This window comes from Artemia franciscana, chromosome 1 (assembly GCF_032884065.1).
Source record: "Artemia franciscana chromosome 1, ASM3288406v1, whole genome shotgun sequence".
Lineage (NCBI taxonomy): Eukaryota > Metazoa > Arthropoda > Branchiopoda > Anostraca > Artemiidae > Artemia > Artemia franciscana.
Window position 1 is genome coordinate 28,413,620 of NC_088863.1, and position 18,571 is coordinate 28,432,190.

Sequence of the window (18,571 nt, forward strand, 5' to 3'; positions counted from 1 at the left end):
CTAGCTGTTGGGGTGGCGCTTCGCGCCACCCCAACACCTAGTTGGTGGGGGCGCTTCGCGCCCCCCCCAAGCCCCCCCGCGCGCGTAAGTCGTTACGCGCCATAATAGTTACGCGCCATTGTAGTTGTGTCCCTATGTCCCACCTGTGAATATAGATATATATATATATATATATATATATATATATATATATATATATATATATATATATATATATATATATATATGGTTTTAACTACGTAAAACTTGCGAATATACAACATTCTTTGCTGTCCCATTGTCTTTGCATATAAATAGATTGTCAGGTTTACCGACTCTTGAACATGCAACATATAATGGTCCATGGGAAAACAATCTGTATTCAGATCTATACCTCATGATTCTAATGATTGCCCTTGAGCTTTGTTGATGGTGATTGCTAATCGACCATTCCCTGTCCCGGTGTCCCGGTCGTCATTTACATCCCCCTGTTTCCCCCGGTGTCCCCGTTGTAGTTGTGTCCCTGTGTCCCGGTCGTCATTTATATTCCCTGTGTCCCGGTCGTCATTTGTATCCCGGTGTCCCGGTCTGTATATACATTCGTTTTTTAGTTTTGTTTTTCTCCTTTATTTTTTTCCTTTTTTTTTCTTTTTTAGCTTATTTAGATTTTTAGATTTTTTAGTTTTTTTATTAGTTTTTAGTTTTTTTTCTTTTTAGTTTTTTTGTCCCGGTCGTCATTTATATCCCCCTGTTTCCCCCGGTGTCCCCGTTGTAGTTGTGTCCCTGTGTCCCGGTCGTCATTTATATTCCCTGTGTCCCGGTCGTCATTTGTATCCCGGTGTACCGGTCTGTATATACATTCGTTTTTTAGTTTTGTTTTTCTCCTTTATTTTTTTCCTTTTTTTTCTTTTTTAGTTTATTTAGATTTTTAGATTTTTTAGTTTTTTATTAGTTTTTAGTTTTTTTTTCTTTTTAGTTTTTTTGTAGTTTTTACCTTCTTTTTAGTTTTGTTAATTTTTTTTTTTACTTATGTCCTGGTCGTCATTTATACTCCCTGTGTCCCGGTGCTTTGTTGATTGCTAATCGAACATTCCTTTTGTCCTGGTCGCTTTCTCTTTGAGTGTCGTCATTTATTTTTTTATTTTTTAGTTCTTTTAGTTTTTACCTTTTTTAGTTTTTTTTTAGTTTTTTAGATGAAAATTTTTTTTAGTTTTTTCCTTTTTTTCTTTTTAGTTTTTTATTGGTTTTTACCTTTATGTTAGCTTATTTTTCAGTTTTTTCCTTTTTTTTTAGTTTTTTTATTTTTTATTTTTTTTTAGTTTTTTACCTTTTTTTAGTTTTTTTAGTTTTTTTAGTTTTTTTAGTTTTTTAGCTTTTTTACTTAGTTTTTTAGCTTTTTTATTTTTTTTATTAGTTTTTAGTTTTTTTTTGTAGTTTTTGCCTTTTTTTAGTTTTTTCAGTTTTGACGTCACCTGATCCAGTTTTTTCAGGCGACGTCACCTGATCCACGATCCACAGATCCACAGACAACTTATTTTTATATATATAGATAGTTTTTTTTTTACTTATGTCCTGGTCGTCATTTATACTCCCTGTGTCCCGGTGCTTTGTTGATTGCTAATCGAACATTCCTTTTGTCCTGGTCGCTTTCTCTTTGAGTTTCGTCATTTATTTTTTTCTTTTTTAGTTCTTTTAGTTTTTACCTTTTTTAGTTTTTTTTAGTTTTTTAGATGAAAATTTTTTTTAGTTTTTTCCTTTTTTTCTTTTTAGTTTTTTATTGGTTTTTACCTTTATTTTAGCTTATTTTTCAGTTTTTTCCTTTTTTTTAGTTTTTTTTATTTTTTATTTTTTTTAGTTTTACACCTTTTTTTAGTTTTTTTAGTTTTTTTAGTTTTTTAGTTTTTTACTTTTTTTATTAGTTTTTAGTTTTTTTTTGTAGTTTTTGCCTTTTTTAGTTTTTTCAGTTTTTTTTTAGTTTTTTATTGGTTTTTACCTTTATTTTAGCTTATTTTTCAGTTTTTTCCTTTTTTTTAGTTTTTTTTAGTTTTTAGTTTTTTTAGTTTTTTACCTTTTTTTAGTTTTTTTAGTTTTTTTAGTTTTTTAGCTTTTTTATTTTTTTTATTAGTTTTTAGTTTTTTTTGTAGTTTTTGCCTTTTTTTAGTTTTTTTAGTTTTTTAGCTTTTTTATTAGTTTTTAGTTTTTTTGTAGTTTTTGCCTTTTTTTAGTTTTTTTAGTTTTTTAGCTTTTTTATTTTTTTTTATTAGTTTTTAGTTTTTTTTGTAGTTTTTGCCTTTTTTTAGTTTTTTCAGTTTTGACGTCACCTGATCCAGTTTTTTCAGGTGACGTCACCTGATCCACACATCCACAGACAGACAACTTATTTTTATATAGATAGATAGATATATATATCTATATTCACAGGTGGGACATAGGGACACAACTACAATGGCGCGTATGGCGCGTAACGACTTACGCGCGCGGGGGGGCTTGGGGGGGGGGGGGGGCGCGAAGCGCCCCCACCAACTAGGTGTTGGGTGGCGCGAAGCGCCACCCCAACAGCTAGTTAAATAATAATAATAACAAACTATACTATTAGAATCGTCTTGTCGAAGACCCCCCTATGTAGGAAACTTACAGCTCCTTGGCTTGAATAGTAAGGAAAATCTATTGGCCCGAAAAAAAAAGATAAGTGGCTTGAACTACGATATTCCGCTTCGACAGTATCTTTTTCTTCCGTTTTTCTCCTCAGCTACCAGGGCAATGGAGCATTATAGAGAGCTTTTTAATGGCTCATTTGAAAGAAAATTGATTTATTGAAAACATTCGTATTTAAAAAAACAATAATTATACAAATAATATCAATTTTCTACAAAAACAGCATATAGACTGGCTTAGATTGAACTAAACATTTTTAAAATAGTTTTTCTTATGAAACTAAAAAGCAAAAATTATTGCTTCTTAGATAATGCCAAATGTGTCTGCAAAATTGAAGCAAATAAAACGACTTGAGATATCAATGTGATAACGTTCATCTAAACTGGAAAACCGGAGAGTTTTAACTATTTTTTCCTACACATCGTAGTCAAAAACGAAAAAGTAGGAAAATATTTTATCCTTGTTATTTTAACAGGATTATATTTTTGAAGAGATTACTAGTTCATTTGATTTTGCAGACAATAAGACTTTCTTATGTCCGTGTAAGCTACTTGGTTTGATTAAAATTTTGCTGATATCTAATAATTTATACTGGACAATTTATGAGTTTGAAAGAAATTAAGTCTATTAAAAGACAATCTAGTAGTAATGACAAACATTCCTACAAGCGTACAAGACAAACATCCAGGATTAGTACTAGAAAGCACAGTGGAAGCTTTTTTCAAGATCAGGATTGCTGTGATCTGAAATCCCCTTTGAATATTTTGGAAATGTGCAGAGATTGTCAAATAAAACAACCGAATGGCTTCGTTTGCAGATTCACTGGGTTTAGAATGATAAAATGTGTTAAATCAAGACGAACGTATATTACACGCTTCCCAGATATTAGAAAAGACCCCAAGCCAGATGATCTTACCCTGTGGTTACCGAGTCCAAATGCTTCAATATTAGATCTCAACACAGACTCTTTTCAATTTATTTTAAAGAAAATAGGAGATGAATTTTGTAAATTCACGCAAGTCGAAAAAGAAGCTGTCCGGCAGCAAAATCAAAATGGTCAACAAATTGCTTGGAAACCCGTGTCAAATGGAATAAGGGAAAACTGTGATGTATGTGAAACTTCCATATTCAATTTCCACTGGACATGTACCAAATGTGGATTTATCGTCTGTACTGATTGCTATAGAGACAAAAATCAACAGACAGTTAAAGAAGATAGAAAATCCTTAACCGATCGAGACTCTGGAGGCTGGTTCTTCTGTTCTAGTCATAAGCCCCATTTAAAAAAGAGTCTTATGCCAACTCAGGTTATCCCTGGAAATGCGTTAGATAAAGTTTTAGAATACCTGCACAGTATGAGAGACCAATTGCGAATTCCTCAGTTATGTTGCAGTCCAGAAGAAGAAAACCGTGTATCGTCAATTGAAAACAATGATATTTCTCTAATTGATCAAAACGCCTTAAGACTTCGAAGTGGTAGGCTACTCAAATTTCCAGTTCCTCATTCAATGGAATGTGAAGGTGAGCTTCTCCGAATAGAACTCTATCGTCATTCAGAGAGTCAAGAATTATTTCGAGAGAAGTGGACAAAAGGGAATCCAGTTGTTGTTGCTAATGTCCATAGGAATTTAAATAGAAATTTATGGACACCTCAATCGTTTTCGAGAGAATTCGGCTCTAATAAGTGCACTCTCATCAATTGCAAAACTGGAGATGCAATTCAAATGGAACGTATGTCTCAATTCTGGGAAGGCTTTAATAAGTATTCCAAAAGACTAAGGGATAGTAATAATCTACCTATCTTTCTGAAGTTGAAGGACTGGCCTGATGAACACGATTTTGCAGAGTTTTCACCCATACGTTTCAAAGACTTCATGAAAGCTTTGCCGTTTGGGGATTATACTCATAGAGCTGGTAGATTTAACTTAATAGGAAGAATGCCTGGTTTTTTCAACACGCCGGACTTGGGGCCCAAAATGTACATTGCCTATGGCCACCCAGCTTTACATGAAGTCGGGACAACTAATCTTCACATAGATATTTCGGATGCCGTTAACGTCATGGTTCATCTATCGGTGCCAAAAGACACCCGAAACGAAAATCTATTAGCACAGTCTTTCAGCTGCCTAGACCATGAGCATGTGGATTCGAAAATGATTCATCGAATTAGGAGTAACAAATCAATTCCGGGGGCAATTTGGCATATTTATCATGCCAATGACGCTGACAAAATTCGAGATCTTTTAAAGAAAGTTGCCATTGAAAATAACAAAATGATTGGTGAAAATCATGATCCCATTCACGACCAAAGTAATTTTTTGGATTACAATCTAAGAGAACGTCTAAGAAATGAATACAATGTCAAGGGCTACACTGTGGTCCAGTGCTTAGGAGACGCCATTTTCATACCTGCTGGCGCTCCTCATCAAGTGCGCAATTTGAATAGTTGCATCAAAATGGCGGAAGATTTTGTGTCTCCCGAAAATGTAAGCAATTGCATGAATCTCGTGAAACAATTTCGGAACCTCTCTAATTTGCATGTAAATCGTGAGGACAAACTTCAATTGAAAATGGTGCTTTATCATGTAGTAAAAGACTGCATGAGTTTTAGCCAGCAAAATCAAATCGTTATAGAAAATTGAGTTTTTCTCAAAAGCTTTGCTTTATTTTGCTTTATAGTTTTTTAATAGTAAAAAATTAACTAAAGGATTTCAGGCAACGAAATCAGTCAAATATGGCACCATACCCAAGAGAAGCAATTTACATTCTGTTGCACAATCATATATGTGATGTAATATCATCCAATCACTTTCAACTTCAAATTTTTGTCACATTTTGAAAAGAGCAAATTAGTTTTCAAACAGTTTGTGGTAACAAACTGTAGTAAGGAGCGATCCGGCTCAATAGTAACCGAAACTCTAAAAAACTGAATTTTTATAACAATAGTTACATCAAAAGAATTGCATTTTAATGTTGATTTTAAATATATAAGTTTCAATAAGTTTAGACTCACCCATCAAAAGTTACGAGCCTAAGAAAATTTGCCTCATCTTCGAAAATAGGGAGGAACACCCCTCAAAAGTCATAGAATCTTAACGTAAATCAAACCATCAGATTCAGCGCATCAGAGAACACTACAGTAGAAGTTTCAAACTCCTACCTACAAAAATGTAGAATTTTGCATTTTTTGGAACAAGACAGATCACGGATGCGTGTTTGTTTGTTTGTTGTTTTTTTTTCCCAGGGGTGATCGTATCGACCCATGGGTCCTAAATTGTCGTGAGAGGACTCATTCTAACGAAAATTAAAAGTTTTATCGCCCCTTTTGAGTGACCAAAAAAATTGGATGGCACTTAAGCCCCCATGCTCATTTTTTTTTCCCAAAGTCACCGGATCAAAATTCTGAGAGAACCATTTTATTCAGCATAGTCGAAAAACCTAATAACTATGTCTTTGCAGACGACTTATACCCCCACAGTCCCCGTGGGAGGGGCTACAAGTTACAAACTTTGACCATTGTTTACATTTAGTAATGGTTATTGGGAAATATACAGATGCTTTCAGGGAGATTTTTTTGGTTGGGGGGAGAGGGGTTGAGGGAAGGGGGTTATTCGGGGAAAATTTTTCATCGAAGAATTTGTCATGGATGAAGAAAATTTCCATGAAGGGGGCGGCGCAGGATTTTTTAAGCATTTTTTTTAAAGGACAATGAAAGAATAAATATGAAAAAGTTTTTTCAACTGAAAGTAGGGAGCAGCATTAAAAATTAAAACGAACATAAATTATTAAGCATATGAGGGATTCACCTCATCCTAATGACTTGCTCTTTACGCTAAAGTAATTTTATTAATTTCAACTATTTATTCTATGGCCTTTGTGATTCAGGGGTCATTCTTGAGGATTTAAGCTTTAGCGTAAAGAACGAGGTATTGACGAGGGGATGAACCCCGTCATATACGTAATAAAAACATACGAATATAGCAAGTTCGTTACGTAAGTTAATTCGTAAGTTACGTATATTTTTACTAATAAAAACATTCGTAAAAAATTAAAAGTTCTAGTTGCCCTTTTAAATAACCAAAAAATGGAGGGTAACTAGGCCTACTCCCCCGCTCCTTTTTCTCAATATCGTCGTCCGATCAAAACTATGAGAAAGCCATTTAGCCATAAAAATAAGTTGATATACAAATTTCGTTTTAATTATTCATGTGAGGAGAGCCAAAATCAAAACATGCATTAATTCAAAAACGTTCAGAATTAAATATAAAAACAGGTTTTTTAACCGAAAGTAAGGAGCGACATCAAAACTTAAAACGAACAGAAATTACTCCGTATATGGAAGGGGTTGTGCCCTCCTCAACGCCCCACTCTTTACGCTAAAATTTTTACTGTTTTAAAAAGTAGAGTTGAGAGAAAGAGTCAAACTTTAGCGTAAAGAGCGGGGCATTGAGGAGGTAATTTCTGTTCGTTTTAAGTTTTAGTATCGCTCCTTATTTTCAGTTAAAAATCTTTTTTATTTGATATTTCATTAGGATTAAGCTAACTTCACTTCTCGAGTGTGTTCTGAATAATACAGGAGTACCTAAATCATTTGACGTGAACAAAAAGTGGATCAATAAGGGCATTCTGCACGATTCACCTGGACACTGTAAGACTTAAACCATAGAAATGTCTTCCTCTCATGCCAAGATGGAAAAGCTTAGAGAGAAGAATACTGTAAGTGGATTAATCAATATCTTTTCAAGGATCAAGGAAATATTATAGCAGGACGAGTCAAATCAGAGCTAGCGCAAAATGAGGGAAGTCAGACTGAAGCGCACAAGCATGCTCTCTTAAATTTTTTTTTTTTGAAAATCAGAATAGAAATCATGAAACAAAGCTTTAGAATCTAGATCGTTTTACACAATATGTCACACTTTGTGCTTTTTTTTGGGGGGGGAGGGGTACATCATATCCTTTCTGGCTGTCACCCTTACCAAAAGTCCATATTTTGTTACAGCCCGTTATTTCCCTTTCCCATTAATCGTGTGATGATCAAGTAAAAGAATCACTTTCTTCTTTTTTCACGCTCTTAGATATCAACTTCATTAACTCTCCCTAGAAACATCTCTTTCATATGTGGTATTGTATTTAACAATAGATATCCCAAGTGTGAAAACATTCTTCTCCGCTTCTCGGCAACACAGCGACAATTATTGGCGACAACAATCGAAATATTACTCTAAATGCGAAACGACTTTTGTATCCAGATAATAAGGTGCCAACTGCATCTGAGACTGGACGACACCTTTCAACAAAGAATGTCTCACAATTTCCTCCCTATTTCGATATTAATCAGCGCCTTGTAATTTCACATTTTATTGTAGAACATATTACTCTAGAACATCATTTTGAGAGTATTAGGGTTTTTAAGCAGTAAAGATATTTCCCGACAAAATTTTAAGCTATTCAACTGATCTTTTTTTCAAACCAAGTAAACTGAGGATAGGAGCCTAAAATAAGGCCGAAGACCTAGGTTTATGTTTCCAGAACTCGAAATCCAAAAACAGCATTTGCTATGCGGCTTGTAGAGTCAAATATCGTGAATTTGCCTGCCTCCAAGTGAAGGTCTGACCACCACCGGTATTTCTAAGCTTTCATCTTAAAGCACTATGTAAGGATTTGTCTCTTCTTCAAATATATCTTGGTAGCAGCCTTAATTAAAGAAATGGCCTTCATTATCTTCTTCTCCCCTTCCACTTTTCTTTCTCCAGCCTTTCACCCAACCTCTAATCATTTTCATTCAAATCTTCATTTCATTTTCATTCAATGCTTGAGAAGGGCACTTTTTGTGATATAGTTTCATTTTTTGGCCTTTTTTTTTTACTTTTGTGAGTCCTAGCAAAATTTTTTGGATCGTGACTCTTTTAGAATAATCATTCTAGCCTACTATAGTATTTTAAGTTGAAACTACTATCATTTACACAAAGTCTATTCTATTTTTGAAATTAATAGAATAAATTTAATAATAGCAAATTGGGTGGTTTCTACTTTTTCCGCTTAATATTTATGACAAAATATTAATATTGACTTGTGAAACAAATGTTGGAAACGCTTTTTGAATCTCAACCTAAAGGCCTAAAGGCCTTTTCAAAATGAAACTTTACCAATACCGGGATCTAACCAGCGCTAATTTGAATCCACCGGAATTTTTCAGCCAATTAGAAAATTCTATGATAAATCTGGTTAGTTCAAATTGGCATAAATAGTTTCATAAGGATAATTAAATCTTATTGAACTAATAAGTATGTTTTTAAGACACAAATTTGATTTTTTAATAAATCAGTTTAATAATGAATTTAATTTTGTTTTTCCAAATCTTGTAATCATCAGTATTTATTCTCTTTTGTATATAGTTATTGCTTCGTAAAACAAAGACAATTCTAAACTTTACCCTCCCCCCTTTATTTCCATTAAGGATTACAGGAACGGGAGAAATGGTTAAAGCATAAATGGCTTGTCCATATCCAGTCCTTAATCTATGGAATGCGCTTTTTATCCTCACTTTAGCTTTGATTTATTGTGCTATATAAAAAGATGAAGAAAAACCTGAATTATCAATTGAGCATGGCGCAGTCGGGTACTTCGAATTTCATTGAAACGAGTCCGAGCGTTACATTGGATTAGTGGTATTACATGAAGATTACGATTGTGTTACCACAGTTCCTGTGTGTCAATGAAGTGAACTGATGCTATTTAGTGATTTCAAATGAATTTATTATAAGCTAATGCCAGTAGGCGTTGGATGCCGACCAAAGCAGAGAGATTTATTTATAATATAAAGAAAAAAATCACCTAGCGCACTGATATAAGCGTTATAAATCGCACCTAAACCTTAACAGCTGATGGAAATATTGATGAAGAGTTGTTGCAGTTCGTTTTATCTACTTTTTTTACATTGGCTTTCGATTAGACCATAGATAAAAATAAAATGGTATCAAAGAAACGTAAATATTTATATGAATTTCAGAATGAGTTTTATATTTGGGCCAGGCCTTAAACTGATGGGGAAGAGAAATGTTCGGTCCGTGAAAAAAAGAAGAAAATTTGGTGATCCATTTTGTCCATGTTCTAATTTTCGGGACTCCAAAAAACTGTTCTACGTCTATTCCTGTTCTAAATAAGACCAAAAACATAGGTTCGCTTCTCTATTACCATTCATTGCCGCAACTCCTATTAGCTATTTATCTACTCGTGGATTCAACGATATACCCATAATTTTTTTTCGGGGGGGGAGGGTATTTTAATAAAAAAAGTAAACTGTGATTTTTTTTTTCAGAGATTTTTTATTTGACTGACACTTGAGATGTCTATGGCAATGTTCCCTTGTTTATACACTTGGAAGTGTGAACCCTTTATTATAAAATATTAAACTGAGGCTATTTAGTGATTTCAAATGGATTTGTTATAAGCTAATTCCTGTAGGCGTTGGATACCAACCAAAGCAGAGAGATTTATTTAGAATATAAAGAAAAAATCGGCTAGCGCACTGATATAAACATTATGAATCGTACCTAAACCTAGGAGCCGCAAGTCTTGCCGTCTTTTCCAGGATGAGCCAGAGGCGTCAATCCGCAAAGTTAGTGTAAGCAAAATCTACTTTTAAAAACCTACGATGGAACAATGCTGTTACTTTTTCAAATTTTCAATGAAAATGTCAAGAAAATGCTTTTTTCAAGAAAATACCAACAAATTCAATTGGAGGGGGGAGGGTATAAACCCTGCCTTCTCTCTTTTATGTCACTGTGATCGGCCAACACAGACCACAAGACTTGAAAGAACCTTACAAAACGTTTTCGTTATTATGCCTAACAGTCAAACAAAGAAAGCAAGAGGCTGATAGGAGAGTCCAGTCAAACTTATCTTTGAAAATTAAGTAGTCATCTACTGTCTGTCTACCACCACCATCTACCGATATCCATCAAAATGTTAAGTTAACAATAAAATCTAAAAAATATATATTTAAATCCAGATATCATGTTTCCTTTGGTTTTTACTTGGTTGAAGTTAAAATAACCACTTTTGCCGACTCGTTATGTCTGTTATTCATGTATTTTAACCAGCCCATGCTTCACATATTACCCTTGACCAAAAAATGTAAGTCTTTAAGTGATCTTCAGCTTTGATAAATTGAAATTAGGCTCAGTTGATGTTTGTTTAAACTCTTCTGGTATTGGCTAGCAGGATCGTATCCAGAAGGGGGGGGGGGTACGCGGTTTAATCCCCCGCTCCGAAATTTTCGTCCGTCTTAAAAGCAACAAAAATGTATAAAAAAAAATTTGATGCGTTTCAGATAAGATTTTTTTTTTCAAATTTGCCCCTAACAAAAACACACACCCGCGAACAAAATTCTTGATACGACCTTTCTGCCTAAGTAGTGATGCACGGTCAATCTCGCTAGTAGTTTTTATTTGTAATTCCTATTCACTCCATGGCGTAACCAAAGATTTTTTTTCACTTTTTCGTTTTCCATACTCTTTGAGAACTATACTCTTCAGTTTTACAGCAACTAATCCCCTTTACTTTTTCTCCCCAACTCTTGAAGTTTTAAGTAACTTTAAATAATTTTAGAACTGCGGATCCCTATGCCCGAACATAAATTTTATGTGTCGGTAGTCTGAACTACTGAATAGAATAACATCTTAGGTTTTTGCCCAAGCTCGGCATCGAGGAGAACCAATATTCCAAACTCAATGTCTTTTTTGATTCTTTGAGAAAATAAAATTTTTAAAGAATATTGTTTAGATATTTTTGATCTCATCACGATTGACATACAATTTTATCGCCAGAAAAAAATTTATATCTTCTGAATTTTCTGTTGAAAAATATTGCTTAATTTGAGATTGGGTCCTTGCAAAATCAGTGTTTTCCGTAAAATTTTGACAGGCTAAAGTATAAATTCGATTAGTTATAGTTTGCTTTTACCCTTGTTTGGAAGGTTTCTTTTTATTTACGCATACAATCACAAGGCCTTAAACGACCATTTTTGCACTAAGCCTTAAACAATAAGTCGTACGTTAGGTTTACATACCTCAACGCTCGACATCAGTCTTAGCTGAGTCTCACTGGTATTAAATACATGGAAAATAAGTATACAATTTAAAGAAAAAGTGCAATAAAAAATACATCCTTTTAAAATGTAAATCCTTAGAATAAAAAACAGAGAAGCTTATCGAATTAAGTAATAAACGAGTTTATTGCTCGTCTGAGAGATCTAAATTTAAAAAAAAAATTCAGAGTTAAGTAATAACTCCCTCGTGGGCTCTAATTCTTTTAGATTAAGAGACAAAATGACATCTAAGTTTTGAATAGATAAGTCATAATTTTTCTATTAGTTAAAATGAAAATAGAAAACAGCGTCCAATTTCTTTTTTTTTTCAGATTGAATAGAAACCTCTTGGAACTTCATTCATTTTCAATGGAATACCAAGGAGCCGAAATCATACTCCCTTGGGAAATTTGAACTCAGAATGAAAAGACCGTTGTAAGTGGTTGTCCAAAGTTTTTGCCTTGTAAGCCCTAGTCCAACCAATTGTTCACCTTTTCCTGTAACTGATATTCAATGACTTGAAAAAAGTTATTTTGTTTCCTTGACTGAAATAAAGCGTGAATCAAATTTAATGCCAGCGGAAAGGACATGGGGCGAAAATTCCCTAGTAGTTTTCTTGCAGGCTATATTGGACTGAGCGCTGTTCAGGAAATACCTGTCATTATGTCAACAAAGCCGACTTTTTTCATGTTTCAAAAGAAAAATATCAGAAAGAGCATGCCAATCAAGTAAATTAACTTTTTTTTATTTAAAGCAAATCAACATTTGAAACCAAGTCTATGGTAAAATCGGGTAAATGGAATACTCATCGGTATATTTTTCCAAGATGACAGTCTAAGAATATTCGAAGGCAGTTTCTAAGTTTAAGCAAGGCAGTACCCATGCTCGGGTTCTGAATGAGGGTTATATATGTAATCTGCGTTTTCGTTAAAGCACTCAACCTATTACAATATAGATGAAAACTTTCGGGGCCATAGCCTATTATCTACCTTTGCAATTTTTGACAGTTATAAAGTAGAATTCAGCTTTTGATTTAGTCATGAGAACAATTATTATTTTATGCAACTTTTTTCTCGTTTATACTTTATTATGGATGTAGCCGTAGCTGCAATCAGGGTTAAAGCGGTAGCTACCAACCTAGTATAAGGCAATCACGTCCCATAGTAAAAATTGCATTGACCCATAACTTCTAAATAAAAAAAAAGTCTTGTCAAAACAAGCAGTACACTATTCGAACCGCCTTGTCCGAAATCTCACAGCTCCTTGGCTTGAATAACCAAGAAAATCCGTTGGATTGAAAAACGTGAAAAGTGGCTCCAAGCACAATATTCTGCATCGACGGCATCTTTCTTTCTTTCCGATTTTTCTCCGCAGCTAGTGTGGTACTGGAATTACACAGTTCGTGGTAACAAACTGTAGTAAGGAGTGACTCGGCTCAATCTCGGCTCGACGACTTACTCCCCCACAGTCCCCGTGGGAGGGGCTGCAAGTTACAAACTTTGACCAGTGTTTACACATTGTAATGGTTATTGGAAAGTGTACTGACGCTTTCAGGGGATTTTTTTGGTTGGGGAGGGGGAGGGGTGGAGGAGAGGGTTTTATGCGGAAGGAAGTTTCCATGGAGGAATTTGTCATGCAAGAAAATTTTCATGAAGGGGGCGCAGGATTTTTTAAGTTTTTTTTTAAACAATGAAAAAATAAATATGAAAAAATTTTTTCAACTGAAAGTAAGGAGCAGCATTAAAACTTGAACCGTACAGAAATTATTACGCATATGAGAGATTCACCTCCTCCTAATAACTTGCTCTTTACGCTAAAGTAATTTTAATAATTTCAACTATTTATTCTACGGCCTTTGTGATCCAGGGGTAATTCTTAAGGAATTGGAACAAAATTTAAGCTTTAGTGTAAAGAGTGAGGTATTGAGGAGGAGGTAAACCCCCTCATATACGTATAAATACATGCGAATATAGAAGTTCGTTACGTAAGTTAATTCGTAAGTTACGTATATTTTTACTAATAAAAACGTTCCTTAAAAAAATTAAAAGTTTTAATTGCCATTTTAAATAACCGAAAATTTGGAGGGTAACTAGGCCTACTCCCCCGCTCCTTCTCTTCTCAAAATCGTTCGATCAAAACTATCAGAAAGCCATTTAGCCAAAAAAGTAAATTAATATGCAACTTTCATTTTAATTATTCATGTGCAGTGAGCCAAAATCAAAACATGCATTAATTCAAAAACGTTGAAAAATTAAATATAAAAAACAAGTTTTTTTAAACTGAAAGTGAGGAGCGAAATTAAAACTTAAGACGAACAGAAGTTACTCCGTATATGAAAGGAGCTGTTCCCTCCTAAATGCCCCGCTTTTTACGCTAAAGTTTTTTACTGTTTTAAAAAGTAGAGTTGATAGAAAGAGTCAAACTTTAGCGTAAAGACCGGGGCGTTGAGGAGGGAACAGCCCCTTTCATATACGGAGCAATTTTTTCAGTTAAAAAAAACTTGTTTTTTTATTTAATTTTATCATAGAGAGCTGTTTATAATTTCTTATTGTTTTTAAATAATACTGGGAAATCCGGCTCTCTCTCCATGAAAAATTCCAGTACTGTGTATTATACGCCACTCATTCAAGCTTACGATGTCTAAAACTCGAGAACAGAAAGTTTTTTTTTCGTTAGTTTCTTCCTTACTTTAGAAACAATTTCGGCTATAGCTGTGCACTTTAGGGGGGGGGGGGTAAAGTATAGCGGGTCTGCATGCAAATTGTGTTAGGTACAATTATTCTCCATATTATCAAGTAAAAATTGTTTTCTGCCTTCAAACTGTCCAAGTACTGTACTCCTCCCCCCCCCCCCATGTGTACAAATATATAGCCCAAATCATATATTTCCCATATATTCTGTCCCTTGTCTTTGTCTTGTCTCGCGCTAAGCTGAAAGAAACTAATGAGCAAACCGGTTTGTTCTAGAGTTCTGTAAAGCGTAAACTTGAGTGAGTTGCGCATAATACACAAGTACCGAAATTCCTTCCCCTACAGAAACAAAAGACTCAATTAAAATTCTCAAATTTAGAGAGCTTCATTCTCCAAAAGGGGGTATTTTCTTTGGGGGGTATTTTCCGGTGGAAGGGGGAGGTATTTAACACGGGGAGGGGGTATTTTCCTGGGGGGGTATTTTCTGCGAGGGGCACTTTCCGCTGGGGGTATTTCCCGGGGGGTCCACGGGGTGAGGGATATTTTCCGGGGGATAATTGCCATGGGGGGAGTAAATGCCTAGAACCTTGGAAAAGCTCTACTTACAATACAAAGAGCCAATAAAATCAAGCTAAAAAAAGATTAAATTTATTTCACAAAACCTAATAGACTTTTAAATAAATCTAGAAATCTTTAAAAACAATCAAAAAAAATTCACGAACAGGACCTTAAATTAGCCCAAAAGAGAACGTGCTTCAACTTTGGAAACCATCTAAGACACTTTAATCCATTGTTCTTTATGAAAACTAAACAAAGAAATACATTTTTTAATTTCCAAAAGCAATTTATTCTTTTATTCCTAGCATTGCTTAGGAAGTAGACCATTTCGTCACGTTTATCAAATAGTACCAATTATCCTGTGTTATATCAAAGGAGCAGTGTAAGTTCCAGTTCAAGTGGATGACAGCTTTCTAGTTACAGACAGAAAAACTCAGCTCTTCAAGAGCGCCCTTGACAAGAAGCCACTATTGTTAGCGCGAGAAAACATTGAACCCCTTCAAATTCCTTTTATGTAAATTTCCCCCGGGGTAACGTGAGACATCTGAATTTTTTTTGAAAGATTTACTGATTACAACTTATTTTCTAATTTATTTCTTTTTGTACAGAAATCTAAAATGTGTTGTAATTTTTGAAATTTCAACATTCCAAGACTACAAAAAATAATTTTTAATGATCAGATTAGAACATTTAAAATTTGAGAACGCTTTTTTAATCCGATTGAAATCGGATTGAATTCATTGCACTTCGAATTCAGTGGATATTTCTTTCAGAAAAAATAAAACTCTAAATGGAGAAAAGAGTAGAATAAGATATACCCATTGTAATTGGGGAAAATACACAACAAAATTTAGACGGTAGTTTATTACTAAATTTTACAAAACAGGGTAGAAACAGGTACAACATCTAAAAATCAAAACTGGTCTGAAAGTTTCACACACGTCCTTAAAGAGTAAACTATGAAAATGTTAAGCGTAGCATTTTGTTTATCGAGAAAATATTGGTTTCTAAACATGTTTTCCAGAACAGTTTTGCCTGGATATTAATTTAAAAAAAAAATTCCGCAAAATATGTTTTCCAAAGTATTTTTACCAAGCATAAAACTACTACAACTCACCATCAATAAAAAAATGAAAACCAAAACGGACAGAGATCATGGGCAGCGCATTATTGCTGTTTAAGTAAAGAGCGATGTGGCCATAATGTATTATTATTATTATTATTATTACTATTTTTGAGATCAGGGAACTTCATATCGAAGGTGTTGCCGTAGAAACTTCTAAACGGTCTCATTCGATTGGAAATTGAAAGGGCTAGCGTCCTTTTTAAAAGTCAAAAGTGATTGGAGGGCAACCAACCTTGCTCTTACGCCCCCCCCCATTCCCAAAAACACATCCGATCAAAATTTGAGATAGCTATTTTGTTCAATGTAATTGAAAAGTCCGGAAATTATAGCTTTGAGAATGACAAACCGCCTAGAACCCTCAGGCCAGGGGGTTGTAAGTTATGCCCTTCGGAAATATAAGGTATATATAGAAAGGTTGATTTTATAAAATTCGGAGGGGTCTCATTGGATTGGCAACCAGAAGTCCTGGTGCATTTTTAAGATTCAGAGTGATTGGAGGATGGATAACCCGCCCTCTATCTCATATCTTCCTGAAATGCATCTGATAGAAATTTTAAGATGGCCAGTTGTTGTCTCAGAAACTTCGAAAAAAGAACTCATTCGATTGGAAATTGAAAGGGCTAGTGCTCTTTTTAATTTTCAAAAGTGATTGGAGGGCAACTAATCCCCCTCCCACACCCACCATTTTACCAAATACATCAATCAAAATTTTGAGATAGCAATTTCGTTCAACGTATTGAAAGGTCCTGAAATTATGTCTTTGATGATGATAACCCCCCCCCCCCTGAGCCCTCAGGGCTAGGGTTGTAAGTTATTCCCTGGGGGCATATAAGGTATATGTAGAAAGATTAATCGTGCAAACTTCGGAGGGGGCTCATTGGATTGACAATCAGAAGTTCTAGTCCCCTTTTTAAGATTCGAAGTGATCAGAGGGTGGATATCCCCCCACATCTCGTATTTTTCCATTTCGTATTTGACAACGAATTTGTTGTCAAAGAAATTCAAGAACAGTTCATTCGGTAGATTTTTGGTAGTTTTATGCATGGAAGATTATTTGACTTTATTTTTGCCCACTCTTGGCTTAATGGAGCTCTTTAATTTCTTTTGAAAAACTTGTCTTGTGGAAGAAGTTTTTAAATTAATTACAATAAATGACCAAGTCAAATTCAAAGCAAGCAAAACTAGCATGAGTGGGGGCTGACAACCCCTATGCCTTCCCCAGACCAGAAAATATTTCACAATTTGTTAGCGAAATAAATATAAATTGAGGTGTAATTGTTAGTATAAAGATACATATGCTGATATTTATTCCTTAAAGTCATAGTATTTCTTGATTTGATGAAATTAAAAACGCGAAAACATTTAAAATGTGTTTTTTTCAGTAAAGTGCGAATAACAAAACCTATATGTAAGCAATGGGTAACTTGCGTAGCTTACTCTCTTCAACTCAACTACTCTGGGGGGCATATTATCCCCAGAGGTAAAGCTATTAAACCTTTCAACCATTTAAAAAAATCGCCGTTTCAAAAAGTTGATTGTAGGTATTGTATTGTAGTTGATTGTAGGTAAAATGGTGATTGTAGGTGTAAATGTTGGTGTACGAGGGCAACTGGTTACCCTCTACTCCCTTTTGACTCTTCCTATTTCCAATCAAACAATCTCCCTCTGAAGCATTCGTGGTAACTGGTCCGATGCGATCATGCCTGGAAAAACAAACAAACAATCAAACAGTTAGTGGTAACGAACTGCGATTAAGGAATGACTCGGCTTTATAGTAATTGAAACTCTAAAAAACGGAATTTTTATATCGATAGCTACATCAAAATATCAAATTATTATGCTGATTCCAAATATATAAGATTCATCAGTTTAGTACTACCCATTAAATTTACGAGCCTGAGAAATTGCCTTATTTTTCAGATAGGGGAGGAAACACCCCATAAAAGTCAAGGAATCATAACAAAAATCACACCATTAGATTCAACATATCAGAGAGCCCTACTGTAGAAGTTTCAAGCTCCTTGGTACAATTAAATAAAAAAAACTAGTTTTTTTTTAATGAAAGTAAGGAGCAACATTAAAACTTAAAACGAACAGAACTTACTCTGTATATGAAAGGGGCTTTTCCTCCTCAACGCCCTGCTCTTTACGCTAAAGTTTGAGTCTTTCTCTTAACTCTATTTTTGAAACAGTAAGAAACTAGTTAGCGTAAAGAGTGGGGCGTTGAGGAGGAAAAGCCCCTTTCATATACAGAGTAAGTTCTGTTCGTTTTTAAGTTTTAATGTTGCTCCTTACTTTCATTTAAAAAAACTTTTTTTTTATTTAATTTCTGGTCGTTTTTGAATTAATGCATGTTTTGATCTTGGCTCTCCGCACATAAATAATTAAGACGAAATTTGCATATTAATTAATCGGAAGATTTTGAGAAAAAAGGAGCGAGGGAGGAAGCCTAGTTGCCCTACCAATTTTTGGTTA

General features: G+C 34.4%; 1 protein-coding gene across 1 annotated transcript in view; it reads left to right on the top strand.

Annotated features, from left to right (window-relative positions):
• LOC136028024 (fez family zinc finger protein 2-like) overlaps positions 1-18,571 on the top strand; it is a 61,869-nt gene that overhangs the window by 9,302 nt on the left and 33,996 nt on the right. The window contains exon 2 of the mRNA XM_065705599.1: positions 12,055-12,157. The gene's annotated coding sequence lies outside the window, so the exon portion shown is untranslated. The remainder of the gene's footprint in view (positions 1-12,054; positions 12,158-18,571) is intronic.